Below are 10817 nucleotides of genomic sequence, written 5' to 3' on the forward strand. Positions count from 1 at the left end.
TTTTTGATAGGTGAGATTAAATTTTTCATTGCCTTGCAGGTAAAGTAGATGAAAGGAGGTATCTTTATCATTCAATCTAAGTATGTGAAAGAGGTATTGAAAACCTTTGGAATGGAAGATTGTAAACCAATTGGAACTCTCATAGTTACAAGTTGCAGATTATCAAATGAAGATGATTCAAATCTAGTAGATGAATCTGAGTATAGATCTATGATTGGAAATTTTCATTATGTTGTTCATAGCAGACCAGATATTGCTTATGCAACTAGTATTGTAGCAAGATTTCAAAAGAGTCCTAAAGAGACTCACATGGTGGCAGTGAAGAGAATTTTCAGATATCTTATAGGGACTATTGATTATGAATTATGGTATCCATACAAAGGAAATTTCTCTTTGCAGGTATTCACTGATGCTGATTGGGCAGGTAATGTAGATGATCGAAAGAGCACAACCCATGGAGCATTCTTTCTAAGAGGAAGACTGGTATCCTGGACCAGTAAAAAATAGAGTTGTATTTCTCAGTGTTAGGAATCCCACAGATACTAAGAGGGGGGGTGAATCAGTATCTAACCGGTATTTAATATTTCTTAAATTAAAACATGCAGAACATATTATAATAGTGTACCGGTATGCAAGAAATAACGTAATAAATAGACTTAAGAACATCCACATGAAAAGCACACCATAACACAAGGTTTTAACGAGGAAACCCGGTGTGGGAAAAACCTCAGTGGGATTTGTGACCCACAATATTCACTCACTGGCCAATAAGAGAATATTACTTACAATAGGGGTCTGCACATGCAGGAAGGCCAATTGCCTAGAGCTCACTGCTCAATGGGAAGTCTCACTAACTTACAATGAGGATTATACAAATCCAATATCTTGTACTTCTTTACAATAGCATCTATAATGCCTGATCCAGTACCGGTTGCTACTCTGCTTCTTACATAAACCCTTAGCCTATATTTTGCATAATAGGTCTGCCTAATATTTTTCCTTAATGGTTCCTCACTCATTACCAAATGTCTACAATGATCTCTTTTATATATAAGAGTCATTTTACAATTTTCCAAGTCGTCTTACAAAGTTTTTACAATAATAAACAAAATATAATATAACAAAATCATGTCGGCCTATGTGTCGGTATACTTCTTTTCTTTGTGCCGGTGCCGGTGTCCTGAGTGTCAGTGTAGAGTGTGATCTACTAATGTCGGTATAATACCTTTGTCAGTGCCATAGGATTACAAGGTTGCCATCAATGACAAAACCTTCAATCACATACAATGTCTCATTGGAGTGTGCATATGCCAACAATCTCCCCCTTTGGCATTGATGGCAACACTCATGAGAAATTTCAAAAAAAAAATGTATCCAAAAATGTGTGTGCTCCCCCTGAGCATATGATTCCTGTGATATTGAATTTTCTCATCCCATTACTCCCCCTTTGGCATCAATGACAAAGGTTGTCAAGATGTCAGTAGAGTTTGTAGTTTCAACCTTGTAACTGGGTGGTTACAATTTGAAAAAGATCTCCCAAAATCAAGTTTATACTATCCATAAACTTCTTGCTATCCTTTATTGTTGTCTCTGTTCTCTTCACTGTACCGGTGAGATGCTGCAAATGCTCTGTCGGTATTTTCTGTCCCTGTATTAGTGCTTCAGATACTTCCTTCCGTAGTGATGCTAGATAGTCCAATCTTGGACTTAGTTTTAATCTCAAATGTTTTGCCTTATTCACTATTCTTTCTCTCTCTCTTTCCAATTTAAGTAAATCTTCTTCAAAATTTGTTATTTTCTCCTCAAAAACTGATAGTGTATCAGGTGAGTTAACAAAATTATCTGCAAGTTTATTGATCTCATCCTATACCTTGCTAATCTTTTTGTCTATATCTATAGTCAAAAAGTTTGTCTTACAGGTGTCTTTGTACAGAGTTTTGTACTCTTTCAATAAATTACACAATTCTAGTAGAAGTGTGTCAAAATCTCTATTACACTTCTTTATTTGCTCATCAAAGAATTTCTGTTTTTCAATTTCTACTTTATCCTTCAATGACTCTTCCTTTATTTTCTTAATGTTTTCTGTGATATATTTACACAGTGTATCAAGTTTTCCTAAAGAATCTTTATTGTCTATATTACAGTTAGGAGCAATTACCTTCAAAATTGGTATGGTATCATCAATTTCCTTGTAAGCTTGTGAGTTGCAGTCGGTTATCTTTTTGATTAAATCTAATAGTACCTCAGTCACATTAGTTGATTTGAAGCCTGATGATGAACCAACAATTTGAGCACCAATGGAAATAACCAAGCTTTTATTGATCTCTGGTAGGTCTTTTTGTGTCTGCATTTCTTTAAGCAATGGTTTTTCTGTTTCTCCAGTTGTCAGTGGCATTGTTTCCTTATGTTCCTGTTCTGGAGCCTTTTGCTCTATTTGTTGCATTGTCTCAATCCGAGTCTCTACCTTTTGCTCTTTGTCTTCTGTCAGTTTCTCCTATGTGTTTTTAGTTTGCTCAGCTACCGGAGGCTCACTAGCCATGTCAGTCTTATCAGTTGTATCTTTGTCTACCACTATGTTGATCTTTTGAGTATCAACATCCACAGGATATAAGACTTCAGGATTAGTATTACCATCCTCTACATCCATATTCTCAACTGTCGGTTGATCTTTTGTAGCTATTGTTTTTACTGGTGGGGTAATCAAAGGAGGTGGGGGTAAGTTGTCTCTAACCTTGATACTAGGTGGTCCATCAACTTTACCTTTACCCTTGTCTCTATCTTTTTGATAAAATTTTATGGGTTTGGGGTTCCTATATTCTTCTTGTTTTTCTTTTTCAACTAAGAATATATCCCATCCATTTTCTGTTTCCTCAGTCACCTCATTAACTCTTCCAACCATTAAAGCAATGTGCTAGTGTGCAGTAGAAAATACTGACCGGTTGGCTTGAGCAATTAGGTCATCAATTTCTTTGGGTGAGTTTACCGGATAAACAGCAAGTAGCTTTTCAATCTTTATTTTCTTGTCCAGTTCTATTACTACTTGTCTTCTTGCTTCCAGTCTCTTAAATAGTTCATCTGGAATTTCATTTCCTACTTCCATCAAAAACTTCTTATACATATCCATATGCAATATAACACTATTTTCAACTTGTTCTTTTTCATCAGCTATTAAAGTGTCATATATTTTCTCTATATTTTTCAATTTACCTTCCTCTGTAATTTCATTCAGCAGTATATCAAGAGGGGCCAAGTCTTTGTTTGTCCTCTTCTTCTTTTTGGGTGTCAGTTTCCTCTTCTTTGGTGTAGCCTTTCTTATTAGAGATCTCACTGCTTGTTGTTTTTGTCTTGTCCTCCTGGGTGAGGGTGTGGTTGCTGGTGAGGGATCTCTTTTCCTTACAACTCTTTTGAAAGTTGCAGGCATGTCACTCCTCGAAGAAGTACCTATCGGTGATATGTGAGTTTCAGGTTGTGGGGTTGCTAACTCATCCTCTATTATACCAGTTTTCTTCAATGCATCTTCTTTGATGGCCTATACCGGGAACCTATTTTGTTATATGTAGCATCAGACATACTAACAGATTTCCCAACCTGAAAGTTCCTTTCTTGTCCTTCTTAATCTTTCCAAGGTTGTCAATTAATTCATCTTTTTACCACTTACATATATCAATCTTTACATTTTTTGTGACCATATCATAAGCACTCTTAATACATAAACTTGAAACTAAATTGAGTCTATTTGCATGAGTAGCTTTATACCCTAATATCATGCTGATAATTCTCACATTAATGTCTGTTACATCATTAACTCTTAGGGACCTTTTGTCGAATGTTGCACTAGTTAGGTTTGTAACTAGGTCATTGGATACCTTCTTGGTTTTGTCTGGCCTTTTACCGGTGGTCGGTAACCCTGTGACAGCTTTCACAGCTTCCTTAGTGATTTTGTGGATTGCATCTAACCAGAAAAATTCACCATGTACCCTACTTAAGACTATCCTAATCACATCCTTAGGAAATTCAGGAATGCTAAGGATATCTGTAAATCCTAGGGTTTCAATGATCTTGTGTTCATCTTTTACATTGTCGGTTTTATCACATATCATAGTTTTAAACATGGTTTTAATCTCTTCATCTCCTAGTTCCTCAATGTTGTAGTGGGTGTAAATTCTGGGGTCTTTAGCATAAACAACTCCCTTGGGAATTTGAGAAAAAGCACCTAAGGTATCATCTTTCTTTGCTACCTCAGGAACTAGCTGAAATACAGGCCTAGGTCTTTTTATCACTTCGATAATAGTAGGGTTTGTTATATATTCAATTGCAGAGGTGGATGCCATGATTAAATACCTTTTATTGCTTTTAGGATGGATGAATGCTTGGAGTGTTCTTGCCTCTTGCTCGAAATGCCTTAGCTCAGAATCTTCGCGCTCTTCGTAGGTTTGAAATCTCGGTGAAATGGAATGGGGCCAAAAACTCAATTTTATAGTGTCTTTTTGCCATCTACCACATTAAATGCATGCCGGTTAAGTATTCTCTTAACATTGTCTGTCGGTAAAAAGTAATGTTCAACTTCTTATCTCTAATCGAGGGAATAATAGCATGTGTCATTAGATTACCAAACCCTCAAGGAAACTTTCTTCAATTAGATGAAGAACTTCTTGCCGGTGGAGCACTGCTCTGTCCTTCCGATGAAGCATCACTCTGTCCTTCTGGTGAAGCATTGGTTTGTTCTACCGGTGGAGGAGTATTCCCAATATTTAGATCAGCTTTTCTAATCCATTGTTTTGAGAATTCTTGCTTAACCTCTTCAACCTTTTCTTTACCTTTCAAGCTAGAAATTTTGTTGTCTACCGGTGTTCCTTTACTTCTATAGAATTTTGCAATATGCCCAATCTTGTTACATGCATAACAAGTTACATTATTCTTCTGAATAAATTTCTCATAACCTATGCCAGTTTGTGTTTTGCATTGATTAGATAAATGTCCAAATCTTCCACAAACATAACAGCTCACATTCATTCTGCAATTTTCAGAGTTGTGACCAACTTTGTTGCATTTAGAACATTGACCAGTGGGTGTGTTGATATTTTGATAATTTCTAGATCTACATTCAATTTCTCTATGACCATACTTGTTACAGTTAAAGCTTTTTCCATTGAATTTATAAGCATTAGGTTGTCTTATCAGTTTTTTGTGATCCTGAGTATTTGCAGTACCAAAGCTTTCACCAACTTCAAAGCCAATTCCAGAAGTGTCACCTTTAGGTTTTTGATTCTTTAGTAAGGTGCCAAGTTCCTCTGAGCTTTTCTTGAATTTTTCTTTATGTTGATTTGCAGTTTCTAGTTCTCTTTCTAAGACTTCTTTTTGTCTCATCAGTTCATTTGAGTCATTCTGAGTATGCATCAGATATGTCTTCAACATGTCATTTTCATAGCTAAGTCTTGTGTTCTCATTTGTTGCATCACTTAGTCTTCTGGTCAATTCTTCTTCATTCTTCTTCCTATCCTCAATCTCTTTGCAAAATCTCGTAGTCATATCCTGCATCTCATTCTTTGTTGTCATGTTCTCTTGTTTCAACTTGCTTATCATATCATTAAGTGATTCCTTTTCATCATTCTCATTTTGCAATTTTTCACAAAGTTCTCTTCTCTTATTTCTTGCAACAGTAAAATTTTCTTGAAGTGCCTGAATGATATCGTGAGCTGCCCTTAAATCATCTTCTAGTTTGATATTTTTCAATTTCTCTGCATCATAGTTTGTAAGAGCTCCTTCAAGTTGCTTCATCAGATTCTCCATCTTTACCGGTGTCAAGATCTTCCTCAAACTGTTAGGCTTCTGAAAATAGAGGACTAAGCTCTGATACCAATTGTTAGGAATCCCACAGATACTGAGAGGGGGGGTGAATCAGTATCTAACTGGTATTTAATATTTCTTAAATTAAAACATGCAGAACATATTATAATAGTGTACTGGTATGCAAGAAATAATGCAATAAACAGAATTAAGAACATCCACATGAAAAGCACACCATAACACAAGGTTTTAACGAGGAAACCTGGTGTGGGAAAAACCTCGGTGGGATTTGTGACGCACAATATTCACTCACTGGCCAATAAGAGAATATTACTTACAATAGGGGCCTGCACATGCAAGAAGGCCAACTGCCTAGAGCTCACTGCTCAATGAGAAGTCTCACTGACTTACAATGAGGATTATACAAATCCAATATCTTGTATTGCTTTACAATAGCATCTATAATGCTTGATCCAGTACTGGTTGCTGCTCTGCTTCTTACATAAACCCTTAGCCTATATTTCGCATAATAGGTCTGCCTAATATTTTTCCTTAATGGTTTCTCACTCATTACCAAATGTCTACAATGATCTCTTTTATATATAAGAGTCCTTTTACAATTTGCCAAGTCAGCTTACAAAGTTTTTACAATAATAAACAAAATGTAATATAACAAAATCCTTTCGGCTATACTACTTTTCTTTATGCAGGTGTCGGTGTCCTGAGTGCCAGTGTAGAGTGTGATCTGCTGATGCCAGTATAATTCCTTTGCCAGTTCCATAGGATTGCAAGGTTTCCATCAATGACAAAACCTTCAATCACATACAATGTCTCATTGGAGTGTGCATATGCCAACACTCAGCCTATAGAAGAAGCAGAGTATGTGGTTGCATCCATGAATTGTACACAAGCTATATGGATGAGACATGTATTGGAATGATTCAAGGAGACTATGACAGAACTGGTGATCATATATTGTGATAATACAAGTGCATTAAGTATTTCAAAGAACCCGGTATTGCATGCTAGAACAAAGCATATTGAACTGAAGTATCATTTTCTAAGAGAGAGAGTGCAGGAGAAGACAGTCATGATGGAGCATGTATCTGGTAAGGAGAAATTGGAAGACATATTCACTAAGACATTTCCTAAGGCTAACTTTGAATATCTCAAAGGAAATCTAGGGGTTATACCCCTACCAAATTTCAACTAAGATGTTGTTGAAGCAGAAATCTAGTGGACTAATTGAAGATCTTTCACTGTGGATTGATGAGAAGTGGACTACTCCTCAGGGGGAGCAGCTGAGATGAACAAAACAAGAACAATAGAAGATGAATTTTACACTTTGAAACTTTGGCATTGTTGTCAAAGGGGGAGAAGAACAATAATAGGGGGACAAGTAAAGCAAAGAAGGAGAATAGCAGTAAAGATCAAGTGCATTCAATTTTACATGATGAGTTTTTGGAATTGCCATTTTAGTGTTGCCATCAATGCCAAAGGGGGAGATTGTTGACATAACTGGTGAACACAATAATGGGGAGATTATTGGCATATGGAGATATTGATGAGATGAGAAGATGACCGGTAAAGTTATTTGATGGAGATTGTTGGCTAGATGATGTTGATATAGTTGTAAGTTGTTTGATGACTTTATTTGTGTTGTCATTGATGTAAAACATGTTTGTTGAGTCATCTAAGTCATCTAGGCCTATCGGTAAAGCTTGATCAGTAGAGGAATGTATTTGACAAAAAAAATGCTAAATGAGTTTACATCAAGGTAAGCAGGAACAGTGCGATGATCAAGACACCTGTATGGAGGATTGGTGAAGAGTTAGATGTTGCGGTGTGGAATATATGTTTGTGACAATGGCATGAGTCTATGATTGCAACCGCAACAACAAATTTAGTATATTGACAGAGTTATGATTGACTGTCATGAACTCTATGAAGAAGAATGTACACCGGTAATAAATCTTTTAATGATTTATGGTTTCGCGGTGGATCTTATCATGTTCATAACTTAGTGATGACGTGTTAGAAACTGTGTGTAATGATAAGATGATGTTTGAGTGCATACAAGGATCAAATTTCTTGGGAAACAACAATGTGCTTAGTAGAATGTGACAAGGGTTTGATTGCTTATCAAATCAATGTGTGGTGATGTGCGATGATCATTCAACGGTAGAAATTATCTTGAAATTTTTTGTAATGATCTGGAATGATATGTAATGAACTGTAAATGTAAATTCAATGTATTTTGAATGTTGCTAGGGCTTTTTAACTGACCTAATTGAAAAGAGTATTTAGGTCGAGTTTGAGAAGAGATTTTGTGTCGATGGTTTTGAGAAGAAGAGTGTGTCGAACTAGATTGAAGAGTCTACATGTGAGAAGTGGAGATTGAGTTGAAATCCCTTAATCGGGTAGATCCTAATAGGTCTTATTTGTAAATCCCTTGACTAGTTGGCTCATTAACTTGAGTTTTAAATCCTCTTGCAAGGTTACTCTAAATAGGGTAGAGCTCCTAACAGGTCTGATATTGTAAATCCCTTCACTGGGTGACTCCTAATGAGGTTTTCTCTTAACCGAGCATATTGTAAAGCTCCTAATCGGGCTAGGCTTTTTAACCGAGTGCATTCCAAAAGAGTGTAAATATTTTGTGGGTGTTAATTCCCACCGTGGTTTTTCCCATTTGGGTTTCCATGTGAAAAATCTCTATGTTCATGTGGTGATGCATTGTTCATGTGTTCACTTGATATCATTACTTTATTTGCATGTTGATGAACACTTATGTGAGTGGTTGATAAATCAGTTTAATGGATTGTTTGAGTAGTTACCAGTACTAGTTTATGAAGTGTTTTTAAAGTATTGCAGATTTGTTTAACTACTGATTCACCCCCCCTCTCAGTAGTTACTAGATCCTCATAATAACAGTCTACACCCCGGACACCTCAGAAGAATGGTGTTGTGGAAAGAAAGAATAAAACAATCATGGATGCAACTAGATCTATGATGATGGAAGCTAATTTGCCTCATATCTATTGGAGAGAAGTTGTGAGCTTGATGGTATACACATTCAATAGAGTTCATATCAAAGGAGACACCAATAAGACACCTTAAGAGTTATGGTTTGGTCATACACCTACAGTTAAGTACTTCATAATCTTTGGTAGTAAATGCTATATCAAAAGAGATGATTCCATTGGAAAGTTTGATCCTAGATGTGATGAAGGGATATTTATTGGTTATTCAAATGAAAGAAAAGCATATAGATGTTATAACAAAATATTGCAAAGAATTGTGGAGAGTGCTAATGTCAAGGTGGATGAGCAATACAGAGGTCAAATCAAAACCTATGAAAGAGAACCGAAAGTGGAAATGATCATAACTAATCTGGTAGTGCTTACACCAGAACAAAATGTTGAACCAATTACCTCGACAGTATCAGAAAATTCAACAGTAACTGAAGATCAGAGTAGAGAAACAGAAAGTCAAAAGACTCCTAGGTATGTAAGGTTGAATCATTCAAAATATCAGATCATTGGAGATAAGAGCAAAGGAGTGGTGATGACAAGGAGAAGGTTGGCAACTGAATAGGTATGCTTAATTTCCCAAATTGAACCGACATCAGTAGTTGAGGCATGTAAGGATGAATGTTGGATGAAAGCTATGGAAGAGGAATTGGATCAGATAGAAAAGAACAACACATGGACTTTAGTTCCCCGACCTAAAAATAAGAATGTTATTGGAACTAAATGCATTTTTAGGAATAATTGAATGAAGATAGACAATTTGTGAGTAACAAGGATAGATTGGTCTGCAAAGGATATTCTCAAAAGGAAGGAATTGATTATGATGAAACTTTTGCTCTAGTAGCAAGGATTGAAGCTATAAGATTATTTCTTGCTTATGTTGCCCATAAGAAATACAAGGTTTATCAGATGGATGTTAAGTGTACATTTCTAAATGGAGATCTTGAAGAGGAAGTCTACATTGAGCAGCCTGATGGATTTTCTCTTTCGGATGACAATAACATGGTTTGCAAATTGAGGAAAGCTTTATATGGATTGAAGCAAGCCCCTAGAGCTTGGTATGCCAGATTGGACAAATATCTTTTGAATCTTGGTTTCACTAAAGGTAATGCTGACAGTAAATTGTATTATAAGATCACTAATGATGACATATTGCTTGTTGAGGTCTTTGTAGATGATATCATTTTTGGAGATGAGGAAAAGTTATGTATGGAATTCTCTGATAATATGAATAATGAATTTGAGATGTCTATGATTGGAGAAATGAGATTTTTCTTAGGTTTGTAGATTACTCGGACTAATAAAGGTATTTTCATCTATCAAACTAACTATGCTAGAGAGTTGTTGAAGAAATTTGGTATGGAAAACTCTAAACTGGTTGGTAATCCTTTGATTACAAGTGAGAAATTGACAAAGAAAGATGTATCGGCTCCAGTAAATCCTACAAGGTATAAATCTATGATTGGAAGTCTGTTATATTTGACTCAAACTAGACCAGATATAATAAATGTGGTTTGTATTGTATCAAGATATCAGAGTGATCCAAGAGAGAATTATGAGAGTGTAGTGAAAAGGATTTTCAGATATTTACAAGGAACAACTGAATATGGTTTGGGGTATCCTAAAGATGACGACTTTACACTATGTGCATATATAGATGCAAATTGGGTTGGAGATATAGATGACCGGAAAAGGACATCCGGTGGAACTTTCTTTCTTGGAAAGAAACTTGTTTCATGGATCAGTAAGAAATAGTCATGTACTTCTTTATCTACTGCTGAAGTTGAGTATGTTGTTGCTGCTACTAGTTGTACACAAGTTTTATGGATGAAGCAAATGTTGAAAGATATAAGGGTAGATTGTGATGAACTGGTAGTTATTCACTGTGATAACTTCACTGCTATTGACATATCAAAGAATCCGGTATTTCGTTCTAAGACAAATAGCATATCAATGAAGTATAACTTTTTGAAAGAAAAGGTAGAAGCAAATGAAGTCAGA

This window comes from Cryptomeria japonica, chromosome 9 (assembly GCF_030272615.1).
Source record: "Cryptomeria japonica chromosome 9, Sugi_1.0, whole genome shotgun sequence".
In the NCBI taxonomy this organism is placed as follows: domain Eukaryota; kingdom Viridiplantae; phylum Streptophyta; class Pinopsida; order Cupressales; family Cupressaceae; genus Cryptomeria; species Cryptomeria japonica.